The following is a 17,207-nucleotide window of genomic DNA, read 5'->3' as shown; positions in this document are numbered from 1 at the left end:
AGAATAACGAAGTTGCTGGTCAATTAAAAAGCCTGAGTACAGTGGGTACATTCAGATGCAGTAGAAAAGAAGCTAAGACAAAAGTCCCAACATGAGTTTAATATTTTCTTCTATTTATTTAACACTTTATACTTGTCAGTTTTGCCCATCTCAAGTCATTCCTGTGAGGTATAAAAAGAAGGAAGAGAATATTATCTATACTTAGCATATGAAGAAGTGAGGGGGGCTAGGGAGAAGTTTAAGGATTTCTTTGACTAGCCCCAAATCCAGCCTCTGACTCCTTTTTCCAGGATGGCTTCAGTATCCCCTGGGTTCGCTGTGTTTCCTGACACCCTAACTTTCATATTTCACTCATTTGTCACTGATCTGTATTTTCAGCTCTATTTGCACCTTCTCTCCTGTTATCTCTCTCCAGTAGCTGGGCAGTGCAAGATTATTCCAGGGGCTGAGTGCATATTTGTCTATGCTTCTCTCATTGGCTAAAAGACAAGCAGACGTAATTCTGCTCTTTCTCCCTAGATAGGCAGCAGCAGAGCTAAGGGAATAAGCAGGGCAGGGGGCTCTTGGCTTGCTCAACAGGGTGAAGCATGAAAGGCAAAGCCAGCAGTGATTGACACCTTAAGGACCTCAGGAATGCAAAGGTCTCAAAGGGAGTTTTGGGAACGTTCCTTTTCCGGTGAGCCTGAGAGTTGTATACACCCTGATCATCACCATCAGCAAGCTGCTCACTTCCTTTCCTGCACCAGGCGCTGTATTTGGCACAAAAAGTACAGAGAGGCACAGACAGTCCCTAGCTTATGAGCTGGCTGTGTTCTAAGCTCATCTGTTGCAAGTCAAGGATGCATTTCCCCAAGAGGCATTGTTATAAATGGGGGGGGGGGGCGGGGGGATGTTCCCAGATGAACGAAAAAATAAAAATCTATTTAATGTACACCAGGGTTTGGCAAACTTTTTCTGTAAATGTCTAGATAGTAAATATTTTTTGCAGTCTGGGCCATATGGTCTCTGTCACATATTCTTCTTTGATTTTTTTTTTCTTGGACAACCCTCTAAAAATGTAGAAACCATTCTTAGTTCACAGGCCATACCAAAAAACAGGCCGTGGGCTGGATTTATTCCATGGGCCATAAATTGCCATCCTTGATCTGTGCCATCGCTAGCTTACAGTGCAGTGCAAATGATACTAAGCAGTGGATTTGGTGTTCAGCATACAAGCATCTTTTTTTAATATGCCAGTGACACATCTCCAGTTGGCAATGTTAATGTTCCCACCTGCATGCGTTGTTACACAAAGTGACAAGCTCATATTCAGTGGTGGGTGCCTGCTCCATATAACCTGCCCACCCAAAAGATAGACTTTAGTATATATCATTGTGATTCTCTACATGGGCATCAGGCTAAGAGGAAAGCACCCACTGTTGGATGCTGTAGAACCAGCAGGTCAGCAGAAGCTCAGGGGAGCCCATGGGGGTCTTTCAGCTTTTCATCTCGGTAGCAAAATCCCCCAGCATACTCTGGCTGACTCTGTGAGTAGCAACAACCAGTGGGTGCCATTTGACCAAGGCTGGTGTGAAATCCCTCCCAGACCCCCGGAGCCTGCTGAAGTGGAGGTCCGCAGAGGCTCTGGGGCCACATTTGGCTCCTTGGGCAAGCCTCCAACCACAGCGCCCTGCATCAGGGCGCTGGAACTGGGGTACAGAAGTGGGGTACAGAAAGCGGTTGTGGGTGGGAGAGACATCTTCCAAAAGACAAATACTAGTTTCTAGCAGGATTTCTTCTCCCCCTCTTCCTCCTCATCCTTTTCCTTCTTTTCTTATTTTTCCTTTTTGTTTAAGTCTGAAATAGTCTAACTAGACTCGAAATGGCGTTACCATGGGGAAACGTAATTAGCCCTCCCCTGGGATGACGAAGCCGTATTTCCCTGAGCTCACACTTTGTTGGAGGGACTTCTTTCGCCGTCCTCTCTCCAGTCCACATGGGCAGTGAGGGGGAGGAAGACGTTCCTGGTTGGAAACAAGGTGTGTGGCCTAGGGCAGGCTGTCCACAGCGTTGAGAGATGAGACTCTACAGTAGGGCTTGGGGGAAGGACGTGGAATGGTAGTGGGTGCAGAACTGATATGGAATGACCTGGAAATATGGAGGCTCATCAATAATAACACCACTGCCCATCTTGGGCACAGAAGGGAAGGCTTGGGGCAGCTGTGTGGCAGCTTCCCTTCTTCTCTTGTCCCCTCTCTGTCTTGACCCTTTCCCTTTCTCCTTTCCTCATCCCTTCCTCTCTCCATAATTCCACCCTCCACTTCTTGCCAAACTTACAAGCAGTGCACAATATGGGGGTAGGTGTCCTCGCTCCAGAGGTGCCAGTTCCCATGGGAGACAATGCTCCGTGCACAGCCCTACGTGACAAGATGGGGCTCCCCTCAGCTGCTCTGTCCCCTCCCCCGGTCAGGCCTGGTGCTACAAGCTCAGCCCCGGTGGCCTCCAGTGCACCCAGGGCAGGAGGCGCCCAGGGGGTGAGGGCACACTCCAGGCCCCGTCCCCAGGGACTTTTACCCTATGCCCATATTGCTGTCTTTCTGTTCTTATGCTATTATTCTGAATGAAGGGTGCAAACACGACAGGCACCACATTGGAGACAGAGCTGCTAGGCAGGAGGGTTTTCTGTGGCATTTCTACCCCACCCCAGATGTGCTCCTCTCTTTTACCAGTTTCCATCTCTCCCTCTGACTGTTCAGAAGTTTTTCCGAGCCCTGCAAAGCCACCTTCTCTTTCTCTTCTTCTCCGTCTTTCATCTCTTGCCTTTGTTGTTTCTTTCCCTTTCCCTTTCCCTTAGAGCTTTCAAGGCCTTGATTGATCCCGTAAAGTAGACTTGGGTCCCTGTTCGCACTAAGCGGTGATTACTCCCTTAGCGGCATACCCTAAGCTGAGCTCGACTGGGTGAACGGGGGTCCTTCTCTTCTGGTGCTCCTGCTCCCTGGCCTTATCCCACCAGCCCGTCTGCTCCTGGAACTTGCTCATGGACTCCCTCGATTCTCTCCTCATGTCCTCGTGCCAGGAGCCTTTCCACTCCAAGCAAAGGCTTCCCTCCTACCCGACGTGCTCCTGCTTTAGCTGACGCAGCTCCATGCATTTGTAATCCCCCGCATTAGTGTGCTAGGGCTGTCATAACAAAATACCGCAGACTGGGTGGCTTGAACAACAGAAATTTATTCTGTCACAATTCTTGAGGCTGGAAGTCCAAGTCCAAGTGTCAGCAGGGCCTTCTGAGGCCTCTCTCCTTGCTTTCAGAGGCCACCTTCTCCCTGTGTCCGCACATTACCTTCCTTCTGTGTGTCTGTGTCCTGATCTCCTCTTCTTAAAAGGACACCAGTCACATAGGGCCCAGGCCAATGACCTCATTTAATCGTAATCACCTCTTTAAAGACCTTATCTCCAAATCCAGTCACATTCTGAGGTACTAGGAGTTATGAACGTATGAAATTTGGGGGGACGTAATTCAGCCCATAACATTTCCTTCCCCCCTCTCTCCTTTCTGCCCATAAAAATTTATCCACGATTCTTTTCCCAGATCAGAAGTTCAAATTCAAGCTTTCCTGATCATCCTCTCCAAGTCCCTATAGCAATTGTCTATAAAACGTATTTGGCAACTAAGTGTGCACTTTACTGTGTTCTTTCTGTTGCTTTTTAAAACCTATACCTATTTTTTCACTTTAAAACCCACTTTATGCTGTACCTGTCTGGGTCCTGCCTTTTCAACTAGATTAAAACTCCAGGAGGGCAGGAACAGTCATATCGTTTCGTACGCACACAACAGTCCTCAGCCCTGGGTATTCATATCTGAGGACCTGGGTGCCTCCTGAGCAGGTAAGCAGGGAGGAGACAAAGAAGAAGAAGGGACAAGATTCAAGCAATAGTTACAGGCAGGGTCTGGGAGACCAGGTCCACAGGGACTTGGAAATACCAGATGATCCACCACGAAGGCTCAGGTAATAGTTGACAACACTGGGCTTTTGAGAAGTTACAGTAAGATTCTCATCAGAGGTACAGAGCACAGCAGTGGGGAACCCCAAGCTAGTGACCATCTAGAGTCAGGCAGGCGTGGTATCCCCTCAGACACATCTGTACCCAGGAAAGCAGAGCACCATCACTGAAGAGGATAGATGCTGGACCCTGAGAGCAAGATGAGACAGAGCAAGATGGGATCAAGAACCAATGACAGAACCCAGTCCTGGGAGATGGGTCATGGAGGACCACATGGGAGGCTGTAATCACTACGGGGCCCAGTCCCAGCAATGGGTGAGTTGACACTATTTCAATGACATCTGCCCTGCATGAGGATTAGCTTGGGAAATGGGTGCCAACAAGCCTTTGGGTAGCTTTTCCTCTACCTTATCGCACAGCCTAAGAGAGAGTAGAGGAAAGGAAGCTACACTGACTTGATTGGATAGGAGGATCTAGACGGCTATTCCTGCTAAAAGGCACTTTAATTCAGACCTTCTGAAGACTGCCTCCCACTCTCACTGCCTAAGCCCCCAGTGGCTATAATGGGACAGTCTTAGCTGCTGCTGCGCCTGCGTCTTGGGTGCCGCTGCCCATTCTGCATGGCCTTAGAGTGTCTTGGCCTGGTCACCTTGCTTGTCTCAAGAAATTCCATCCCTGGTCACCTTGTTTGTCTCAAGAAATTCCATCCCATTTCTGTTTCATCAACCCACGCAAGCCCCTATTGTAGACAAATTTATTGCCTGCCTGGTGCTTCCCTGACAAGCGTAGAGGGATGTCTTCTCTTCTGCCTGGTTCCTGCTGAGACGCGAAGAGTGTCCGTTCTCATTTGGAAATACCAGGACTGCTCTAACTGCACAGCATCTGCTGTGGTGCTTTCTGGGCGAGGAACGCCGCCACGCTGGTTTCCTGTCCCCTTTCCCCCTCCCCAGGAACTCTCACATTGGAGGTGTTTCTGGTCCCATGATATCCGTCACAATGGAACACTCTTATTTTCTAGAGTACTGTGGTTTGCCAGCTTCGGTCCAATCTAGAAATTATAGGAGGAAAAATCACATGAAGAGGCAGGGCCTACAAAACCATTACATGTATTTAAGGCAAAACCATCCAAAAACAGATTTGAATGAGTGTAGCGATGGCTTTTTGATTTATCCACTAAAAGAATTTGTCTTTCTTCCCACTCTGGTCCCCATTCCTTTTGCTGAACCCAGCCTTATCTTTCCTGATGAAAAGATCTCAGCTCTGCAGTGTGGCTAATTGTCTCAAGAGTTGGAGGGCACTTGGCCCATTAATCAAAAGCCGAGCATCAGGACGAATGCGTCTCAGTCCACAGTGCCTCCCCCACCAGCCCCTGTGCCACAGCAGAGGAGACAGTTGTAAAGTGCGGGGAAAGAGGGAGCGTTGATGAATGCATAGGCAAATGAGCAGCTTTCATCAAAATTAAGGATTCCCAAATCCAATCCGAAGGCTATTAGAAAGTGAGCTGATGAAGTATTTTTAAGAACAACACAAGCAAGTATTACAAATATTTAAATAACATTTTATTGCTAGTTTTCTACATACTTTCTTAAAGGAGTTACCCATTTACTAGGGAGTAATTGAATGAAAAAGTGGGGTCCCACGCTTGCTTTGTCTCCATGTCCAGCAGCTCACCTGACCCTCTGCCTTCCCCTTCTGAACATCACACACAACCCTGATACCTCAACCTCAGCTCATGAGAACTGACCTTCTGCAACAGAACTTTTACTTCAGCCTTTTAAGCCTGAATCAAAACACATGCTTTCTTCATCAGATGTGGAGGGAGGAAAATAGCTACTTTTGTCTCTGGGGTATAAGTCACAAGCAGTCCACTTTCCAGTATTACCACACCTACTTAACCCAATATTGCAGACAATGAACTGAGTTTGCTCCATACCATGCGCTGTGATGAAGTATGCAGAGAGAAAGTTTAAGTAGTACAAATTACATTTTTGGAGCATCTACTATATGAAAATCCCTTTGCACATTTTGATATGGTAAAATATAAGAATTTGCAGTCACATTACAAAAGAAACATTTTCACAGAGAACAATACTGTGATATGGGTGTGAGAAGAATAAAGACAGCGAAGTCTGTAGGGAGTTCAGGAAAAAGAGAGCCTGGAAAGAGTAGAGCCTTCCGTGTACCTCTTCCTGGAGTTCTCCTGTCCTGGCCACCCGGCTCGCTGAGCCCGTGGCCTGACCTTACCACCTTCACCACAAGGCCATCATAGCAGGGGAACTAGCGGGATCTTGTAAGTGGTGTCATGGGAAGAGCGGTGGCCCGGGAGCCACACGGCCTGGGCATAATTTCAGGCCCCATCTCTGTACCTAACTAAGTGATCCTGGACAAGTCATTTCACCTCTCTTGGCCCCGTTTTCCTCGCCTGTGAAATGGGGTAAGCAAACGAAACGGTGTAAGTGAAAATGCCTCGTGAGCTAACAAGACATCTGAAATCAGTCACCCCCAATAAATGCTAACACTCTTTCCTTGCCTTCATTTCCCCTCCCAAATGCTACATAAGTAAAACATTATTGTAAATTAGATCACGTTGAAGCTGATGTGGAGATCTCCACATGCAGGGGTAAAAATGGAATGAGTCTTTCCGTTTCCTTTGCTCTTCATCCTAGTTCTGGGTGATTCATTTCTGGAAGTTGGTCATCACCAATTCAAGACACTAATTACTCTTTCATTAGAAAGGAAGTCCCAAAAGGGGTGTCGTACCATTGCTTGGGGGCTATCATTCCTAAATTTAGAATGCTGGGCGCCAAACTCCAAGTTTCAGTTCTTTCTCTCCCCACCCCTACTATACTATTTTCTTTGGGTTGGAAATATCCCCACCAGAACATTTTGTTTTAATTTTTAAAACTCAGACTCAGTGCACTACTTTCAGATTGTAGACAGCCCAGAGCAAGAGTACCCAGGGCTGGTGTTGTCATCTTTCTCAATTGATTGCTTACTTGGCAATAGGAAGTATTTCGTCATCATGGTGGTCTATGAAAGACACTGTATAGACTGCAGTCACTATATAAAGGAGGTATGTGTGTTTATATAACCGACGTTCTGAGAAAGAGAAGTAATCTTGACCACTGGAAGAGAGGAGAGCACTTGAAGCAAAGCTTGAGTTTAAAATCAGCTCAGGAAATAAGGCCAGGCACTGCTTGGCCTGGGTAACTGTCAAAAGTTAAGTGTTCACAAGACAAAGAGCACATTCTCAGTCATGACCCAGAGGCGTTTTGATTTCAGCCGGAATTCAAACCCACAGCATGGGAGCACTGGATCACAGTCTCAGCTCTAATTTCAAGGTCGGCCAGTGAGAGCCCCGGCATTTCTGTGAACTCCGTTAAATGATCTCCAGGACTCCCCTGGGCAGATGGCTTGACAGGAAAGTTCACACAGCAAGCTTGCTTCACCACGATGCAGTCTGCTGAGGGCAGTCAGCCATACTCAACGGCTGTGTTTGGCAGGGACCTGCCACCATCTTCCTGCCAAATGGTCTCTTGTGACTTGGAATCTCAAACTTGTTTTAAACAGAGGGGAAAAGTCACTTTTGGGGAAGAGGTTCTTGGCCCAACTCTGCTTGGTATAAACACGGTCTATGGCTATTTCGGTCTTCTGGGTTTTGAGAAGCAGCTGCTGAGCTGTGGCAAGGGTGAACAGCTTGGTGTTGGCCCAAATTAAAAAGAAGAGTTTTCCGTTCTTTCAGTTCTGGGAGAAGGAAAACTGAGAGCATCACCCCATGGGGAGCAGAATGTGACTGGGCTGGCTAACAGGGAAATACGTGTGGGCCTCGATTTGCAAAGAACCTGCTCTACTAAAGTCTGAATTTGTAAAAATGGATACATTGGGTTTGGAGTAAGAATTCTTACTCTATAGAAGGATAAAATTTTAGTCATGTTGATGCACGATACCTAGTATGTTAAAAGTATTAATATAATTCATTAAAGGTCAGTCTGCCTTGTTTTTTGAGGGGACGCACACCCATTATGTGAAGCCAGCTTCGTGTCCATGAGTGCTGTCCTCGCCACCCACTGTAGGAGAGCACCCAGCCCAGCCCCCTTTCCTGCTACCCACTGTCTTGAATCCACCTCAGGAGCCTATAAGTGTTACCTGCCACGTGGATTTACTTCTTTATCAAGCATTCATCCAGCCAAGGCACACATCTAACATATGACCGTTGTCAACACTGGGACAATAGTGATTTAAGGAGTGATTGTGGATGTAAAGAGAAAGAGAAAAACAGGTTTGGGAGATAAATAGCTCAATTTTTTGAAAGTCAGCTTGGTACAACTCCCCTGTTGTGTTCTTAAAGGTTAAACACTAAAGTTCTCTTCGTGTCCCTCAAATTCTAGCACGTAGAAGTAGAAGCCCTACAGCAAAGCAAAATCACCTTCCTCCAAGCGAAGCTGCCCTTGCCACCCAGTGGCTCTTCCACTCGTTTATGCATTTTGTCATATTCAGTGAGGGTTCCAGAGGGTGGAGAAAAACAATGGCGGACACATGGTCTCCGCCCTCAAGGCACCTATGAGTACAGTCAAGTCAACAGTTCCATAGAGCATGATAAGCACTGTGACATGCGTATTCACACAGCACCGTGGGAGTGTGGTGGAAGGCACCCAACCCAGCCTCGGAGCCTGCAGGGCAAAATGGAGTGAGGAACAGAAGGAGTTGTTCCAGGCAAGGAGGGAATGAACCCGTGCAAAGCCCCGGGGGTTGTGAACCTCAGGCATGTGCTGGAGTTGCTCCCCCTCCAGTCTGTCAGGGCCCGTAGAAGTCAGTCTTGCTTATCATGGTGGCCACTTGGCTCTGCAAACCTCATCCCTGAAGTCCCCTGCAGGCAAACCACACCTGCTTTCCTTCTCACTCCTTTTTAAGCCAAGGAAGGGCCAAGGAGCAGCGAATAAATGAAGAAAGAGTTCAGGGGCTTTCCTGACCAAGCTCCTGTGTTTGGCTTGGCTGAAAATCAAAAGGCCTTGGTTTTTCAGTTGTCTGATCCTCTTTGTTCTCAAGGCTTAGCACAGCATTACAGTGAGTGGCTAAACAGAAAAAAATGTCTATTTCTTTCTCATCGTTTGAATAAACATTTGCTCAAATGTGAAGTGGCTAATCCATAAGAATAACCAAACGCTTTGGAAATCTTAACAAGCAAATCTTTACATGAGGCAATTCAGCATTTTTAGAAATTGAGGAATTGTTTTTAGCAAGAAAATGTTGTGCAGTAAGTTTTAAAAGAAAGAGGTTTCCCTACAAAAAAAAGCAGAAAATAATTGGATCCCTATAGTACCCCAGAGGCTGGCTTTCACCTGGTCCGTCACCGAAGGGTCGGTGTCTTCGGCTCTATGAGGACACCGCTGTAGTAGCAAAGGGTGCCTGGGAATTCATTACGAACCAAGAGCAGCAGAGGAGATGGGAGAAGCAAACAAAAGTGAAGGCCTTGGAACTGCACTTTTGCCATCAACTAGCAATTCGGAAGGACTTGACTTGCTGGGGCTATGGAAAATAAATTTGGTGGTTTATTTGTCTGTGGAATTAAAACTGTATTTTAGTAAGTAAAGCCAATGTGGTTTAAATGTGAACCCCATGACATTTCCTGGCTTACTGCAGCTTTTTTGATTGATTCCTCATTAGGTCTGTTCAAACTACAAACACGGCATTTCCACATTGCCAGGGACGCAAATGTGGGCTGACTGGCTGATTTGAGCTGCTGTGGTTTCCCTATAATCCTTATGATTGCTGTGGCAATCGGATCCCTGTAAGGTACCAGTTCTCCCTGTGTGGTGTTGGGGAACCACACCCACATTGTCCAGGTTTTGGCGTCTGTTCAGTTGAGGTGATCTTACCACGTTCCCCTCCAGGTAACAGAGTTCATCTGAATCCGCTAAGAGTTTGGTCTGTGCTCTCTGCCATAAGAGGGAGATTCTCTCCTATGTCAAATAAATATGTTTATAGTGTGAATTGTTATACTTGAATTTACCACAGCATTTCGTACGGATGCATATATATGACACCTAGGCTGACTACAATGGCTTCTAAAGCATTTAATTCCTTTGAAATGGACTCAGTATCCTTGGAATGTGCTAAGTGTTCCTGAATTTTCTACATACCATTTTTACAGGTCCATTTGTTTATGATGTGATGTGGTGATCAATCACATTGTTTTGTTTTTCTTTGAAGAAAACAAATGTATATATTACTAAGCAGATGAATAAATTATTGAAATAATATACTTTATGGATAATGCAATCCACTGTTAAAAAGGAATTTATTTTGTTTGTTTAATGAAGTGACTGTTCAAATTATAAGCATTTATATTGTCCTTCTAAATATGAATGCCATAATATTTGTGTTGTTCAGTATTGGTGTATGTTCTCTAATAAAATGTTTTAAACCTCTTTCTTTAGACAGATAATGCCCTAGTTCTTCATTCATAATGTATCGTTAATATGTCTGTTGAGTGGAGTTATAGCTCTAAGAAGGAGAGTTGGTGTCTTTGGCCAGCTAAATAGGGTAGATTGTACGTAAGATTTGCTGGTTAGCAGTGTTCAAGGCACAGGTAAGAGCCAAAATACAACAGCATCATCAGGTTTAGAGCCAGGGGCAGGTGACAGTGGAAGTCAGACACATAAAAATGTTGAATGTGTTCAAGGCTGGATGTATTAAGTGACCCAAAGCCAAGACAATAGGTTAGGGGGTGCTAGCAGTCAGAGAAGGTCCTGGGCAACACAGTTCAAGGAGAGTTGTTAGATGGAGATTCTCCTCTGACCGTGCTCTCAGAACCTGGAAGCCCCGGGACTACTCCTTTAGCTCCATTCCCACAGTGGGACTCCTCGGCAGCATGGTGTCATCATTGGGGATAAGAACTCTGGAATCAAATTGTCACAGGCTTCAAATTCCCTCAACCACTCGCCACCTCTACTATCTCAAGCCAGTTATTCAGCATCTCTGAATCTTAGTTTCTTCTTCTCAAAAATGGGGACAATTGCTGTACATCACTCAGAGCGTTGCTGGGATAATAAAACAATGCATGTAAAATACTTAGAAAATGCCTGACATCTAGTTAGCACTCAGAAATTATAGGTTGTTCTTTTTCTCATTGATCTTGCTGTTTTTGTTGTGGCTGTCTTTTTAGTTACAAATATGGACATTGCCTTCCTGATGCTGAGGGTTCATTATTTTTTACCCAAAGCCCTTAGCATCTAAGTCAAATGATAGTGCCACATCTCCTACACTGATTTGGGTTTTGCCAAATTGTGTGATGCCCTGCAGATGCTCTGCTGGTCACAATCCAGGCTCAGTTGGCATGAAAATGGCCTCACTCCCTGGACCCCAGGTGCAGAGTAGAGGACAGATGCAGAGTGAGAGGGCATCCTAAGGTACACAAAATTTGCAGTTTTTCAGGCTTTGTTTTCATGGAGCTTGGAAGTGGCATAACTAGTTTGTAGACTAACATCACTGGATTATCTTGTTGACTTCTCTTTTTAACTCATTTATTTTTTGCTCCAAGATATAGACTATGGAAAAGAGAGAATGTGAAAATATGGTCAGTTTTGCCACTCATTAGTCCCTACAGAGGTGGAGAAACAATTTGAAAAAGATGGCTATAATGACAGTAGGACCATGTCTCTGCTGTGCATTCTTCCATGGCTAGCATTTACTATGGAAAGCCCTATTCTAACTGGTTCAAATGCATCATCTCATTTAATCCTCCTAACAATCCTATAAGGAAGCCCGGGAATCAATTAGAGTGCATTTGCCTGGAAGTAACAGAATACCCAAATGGAAGTGGCTCACACAATAAGGAAATTTATAATACACTTTTATCAATAATTTGGCAAATTTATCAAACATTCATCTTTACCAAAATGCTCTGGAATTGAACTGCCTGGGTTTGAATCCTATCAGTGATGTGTCCATAAATGTTTAGCAACCACGTCTCAAGGAAAAAAATAATCAAACAAAAACACCCCACAATTTGCAGCATTTGTCAGTTCCTATGATGTAAATTCTCCCACAGTGACCAATAGCAAGCTGCCAACATGATGTCGTTGAGCACTGTGTTAAGGAGGGATGTACACAATCATCTTACTGGAGCCCGTATGAACCAACTTCAGCACGCCACGGATCCCACCCTGCCCCTAGGAGTGTGTGACCACGTTTATCTGTGTGTTCATTTCCTCATGTGTAAAATGGGATAATAACAGCACCTTCCCCGTTGGATTATACATGTAAAGAATTTCTGTGCTTAGCTCGCAGTCAGCATTCAATGGATGTTAGCGATTATTGTTGTTACTATAATACTGCTTCATGTAGGCACAAAGCAGAAACCATCTCAGAATAGCGAAAGCGTTCATCCTTAATTCCCAATGGAGCAACTCTTCTTAAACGTGTGTGGCAGTATTACAGTCCTCTTCAGACATTCTGTAGCAACTGACCCCTCACCCCCACCCACACTAAATTTGTTAATGTCTGTTTCAGACACCAGAGTTTTTCAGTAATAATTCTGCTTCTTTACATTTTTATTTTAACCAAAGTATTTAATGATTCTATGAACCAATTGTCTCAAACACAGAGCCTCTTAGTGCCAAACCATTCTGCCATCCAATTATTATTATCACTTCTGTTTATACAAGTTGCCTTCAACAGAGTTTATGAAAAATTATTCTGTCGCATAGGTGGACAAAACCCACCATCCCTGTGCGCACTCCTCACTTCATTATCAGGTTCTGACCCATACGCTCTTTTCAAAGAGAACACATGCACACGGTAAACTACATGAATAGAAGCCCTACAGCATCACAGGATTGGGGTGAGTCTGGGGTTCCTGGATGCTACCACACACCGCCCTGCAGTTCTTTTCTGCAGGAACTATACACAGAAAGACAAGAGGCAAATGAGGAACAAAGGACAACTTTTATAAATCCCCCGGAGAGCTCCATTCCCACTCAAGGTTTCTTACAATCACCTGCTTGATTCTAAAATGTCCAGGTTTGAGGAATAAACCCCAAAGTCTATTTCCATCCAGCCCCAGGAGCAAGGCACTGATAAGAAAGCTGAAATGACAGTATAATTATGGCCACGCCTCCTTCTGGAAGCGAGGCCTCAATCACAATGCAATGGAGATGGGAAATGGACCAGAAAGAGTGGAATCTTGCCCGCTAAGAATACAGGTACAACCGGCCAGAATGTGCATTTCTCCTCCATTTGGCCAGGGCCGGGGAGGTCATAAGGGCAAAAGACAACAGTGAAACAAGGGCAGAAGTTTATTCGTCTCTGTGGGCAAAGGCACAAGCATAAAGAAAGAAGCAGACATTCTTCCCACCCACCCCTAGAAATACCACATGCAGGTATAAGTTAAAAATTAATATGGGTCGGCCCGGTGGCATAGTGGTTCAGTTTGCACGTTCCACTTTGGCGTCCCAGGGTTCACAGGTCTGGATCCCAGGCGTGGACCTACGCACCATTCATCAAGCCATATGTGACAACATCCCACCTACAAAATAGAGGAAGATGGGCACAGCTGTTGGCTCAGAGCTAATCTTCCTCAGCAAAATGAAGAAGATTGGCAATGGATGTTAGCTCAGGGCCAATCTCCCTTACCAAAAAAAAAAGAAAGAGAGAGAGAGAGGGAGGGAGGGAGGGAGAGAGAGAGAGAGAGAGAGGGAGGGGGAGAGAGAGAGAGAGAGAAAGAGAGAAAGAGAGAAAGAAAGAAAGAAAGAAAGAAATTAATAGCTCTACCAGCCTCCAGTCCTACTTTCTCGAGGTAACCAGCATACCATTTTCTTGTGAATTCATTCATTCAACACTTATCTATTGAACATACATTATACGCCAGGCATCATCTCAGGGTACACTAATGAACAAAACGGGGAGAAAAAAGCTTGCCCCATGAAGCCTCCACTCTAGAGCATCTTCCAGAAATGCTCTATGCACATGCAAATATATGGATCCTTTAAATATCTTTATAAAAGCAGAATGAGCCAGATATTCTGATTGGTTACATTAGATGCATTTTTATAGGTCTGTCATTGAGTAATTGGTCGATCCCTGATTATCTTAGATCTCTGAAGTTTTGCCTTAACAAATAACCCACAAAATTGATAAAGCAAAGTCCAGTCTCCTGCCCTTTGGAAAGTTACGGTTTGATGTTACGGTTTGATATTACGAGTCCTACAAAAAGACTTTGAGAGCTTATTTTAGAGCTTCTAGCGTTTTTAGGGGCCATAAACTTATTTCAATGGTGTGTCACTGCTTAAAGTATTTTTGGAACTCTTTTGAGATTGCCTTTGGAGTCAATTTATGTGTGGCACCTCACCCATAAAATCCCATGTTGTTTACTTATTACCGTAAATAGAACCAGCCTTGACCATGAAGCCCAGAAGGTGAGCCTTTCAGCAAAGAGGACAACTTCAGAGGTCCTCTCTGTTTGACTCTGTATGTGACTGGTGCCAATGCTTTGGCCAAATTGCCCTGTCGTCCTGTTGGCCAAAAACAAGCTGGAAGGGTCAAACCACTATAAAAAGTCATTCTGAACAAATTCAGTGGAAAAAATTAGGTCAATGGTTTTTAATTTTTTTTTTTTTTTTTTTTGACAGTGCAATCCTCTCTTTGGTTGGAATCTTATGCAGAAGCCCAATATACAGAACAAAGAAAAGCAGGGCAGTGGTGGAATAATGTAGGGAGTAGCATAAAACCCCAACCACTCAGAAACCCCCACCACACACACCCTCTCCCTCGTGATCCCTGAGGGGTCTCTACAGGACCCTTAGGACGGCCTGGAGCAGGGTTTAAGCACCACTGAACTACACATTCTTCTGGACCAGTTGTTGCTTTACCTTCTCATAGACTTGGCACGTAGCAGTCAGCCAATAAAGGTTTCCCAAGTGAGGGAGGGAATAGGTAGTAAAGGCTATGGGGGTCAGGGTGTCTTACTATAGAGGTCAGTTTTTAAAGAATCCTACTAATGATCAGCGGAGGGCTGCTAACCAAAGATTATTACCAAACGGGGCTCAGATATTCAGGAACGATTTCCTGAAGGTTGAAATCCAGAGCAAGCAGACATTTATGAAGGCTGTGGAAAACAGAGAGGGCGCACTAACTCTCTTTGAATCAATAATGTGAATGAGTAGGGGATAGGCCCACGGCCTGGGTGAATAGTGTAATGATGACAGAGAAGACAAATACTCAATTTTCATTTTGCTCCCTTCACTCCAGCAAAGAGAATAATCTATTTAAAAACTAGAAAAGGAATGCACGTGTATTTAAGAAGAAATTCTTGGGAATTATAGCCGAGGCAGGTGGGGTGGTCAGGAGAGGCCCCGGCTCGGGAGCAGTGGCGATGGTGGAGCAGGAACTGAGATTGGCTCCCTAAGGAGCCCAAGACCCACCATGCTCCTTCCCTGAGCAAGTTCTGAGTAAATTGATGACTAATACTTGTTTGCTATGGACGGGGGTGGGGGGGGCGGTATTGTTCTAAACGTTTTACGTGTACACATTCGTCACGTGCCTTCAGACTCCTATATGACAGGCGCGTCACACACACTGCCCACCCTGCCGTTGACAGGAGGCTTTTCCAGCACATAGGATGCTCCTTTTACAGGTGAGGAAACTGAGGCCTAGCAAGATGGAGCACCTGCTCACAGTTTCCCAGCTGTGGAATGCCAGTCATGTTTCCTCTCTGCCTCTAGTAAACCTCACTTTTTGGCAAAGAAACTTGCTGCATTGCAAAATATTCAAATGCTGCCTTAAATTAGAACATTGCTTTAAAAATTCTCCACTGCGTATAATAAAGCATTTAATAAAACGTTTACTGTGGCTTCTCTACAAAAGCACATTCTCCACCCACAGGTGACAATTATTCTCTCATCCCAAAATTAGGGTGTGCAATTTTAAAAAGAAGACAAGACATTTCGACGTGGGTGCATCCCGTGGACACCTGGTTGCTGAACTGCACTGGTCCTCAGGTCTCACAGCCAGTATCCTCCGTGTAACACTCTCCTCTGCTCAGCTACATTAAGTCGCCCCTAAACTAATTTCATGATCCCATGAGTGGGCTGATACATTCTAATTTCATGACTTTCTGATGAGGAAGGCAATAAGAAACCAGCGCCAATAAAATGTGGACACCAGCATTGAGGCACTGAAAATTATCATTCCTTTGCAGCCACTTCTGGCCTTGCAGCTGGATGCCTCCTTTAGGACTCAGATCTTGAAATTCTCCAGATGGTGGATATCGCTTCCAGAAAAATTTCCCCCTAGAATTCATCTCAGTAACACTCTTTTTAATTGCTTGCAAAAACAGCCCCAGAGTTAATACCCTGGCCCCCAGTTAGCTGGTAATTGGAGAGTTGCTACTTTAATCACTCCCTACTACCCACGTAAAGGACCGGAGGAGGCCTGTCACATTAGGATAAATATTTAGTAAGAGAAAAAAGAGTCTCCTGTCCAGCTCAGCCCTCCGTGGACACTCGAGAATATTGAGGTGTGAGAAGAATTCACGTCCATATTTGGAAGAGACATCTTCAAGTTGTGCCTGCCACTGTAAACCTAGAGGAGAAAATACTAGAACAAAGCAGGAAAGATAAGATTCTCATGTCTCGGGCACAAGGTCCCTGTGCACTGCTTTAGGGGAAATAGTCAATAGAAATGAAGAAAAATTACACGGACTGACAAGCGTCACCTTCCCTCTTGCTTAGGGTTAAAAGCTGTGTGGGCAGGCAGTAGAGTCCTCAGCCTCGACCTTCAGAGGCCTCACTTTGATATGGCAAGAAATCCATGAAGCCAGGTGAGCCCCCAACTTTCTAGACCATGGCCCAGGTACCCTGGAATGCCCAGACGGCCCTGAGGTTGCTTCCAAAGCCTGCCCAGGCCTCCTCCTCAATCTGCCCACTTAAGCCCAGGCAGTGGCCCAGGAGCTTGTTTACAGGGTTGTGGGCGGAGCCTGGACCCACGGCCCCAGGATCCAGACACAGGCACACCATGGAGCTGGAAGTGGGGAGGGAGAAGTGAGCTGCAGGCCAGAGGCAGCTCTCCGCACAGGTTCGGTCATTTGAACCTGCTTTCCAGGTCGTTCTGAATGTATATTTGTCATGGTAGGAGGAAGAGGATACAGTCGATTCCCATTATTCGCTGCAGTTTTGTACTGAAAAGTCACCACAAACACTGAATTAGCAAATCCTGAACCATCGCCCCTC

Source organism: Ceratotherium simum, chromosome 12, assembly GCF_057802395.1.
Source record: "Ceratotherium simum simum isolate JZ-2026a chromosome 12, ASM5780239v1, whole genome shotgun sequence".
Classification (NCBI taxonomy): Eukaryota; Metazoa; Chordata; class Mammalia; order Perissodactyla; family Rhinocerotidae; genus Ceratotherium; species Ceratotherium simum.
Note: the sequence above shows the minus strand (reverse complement) of the source record.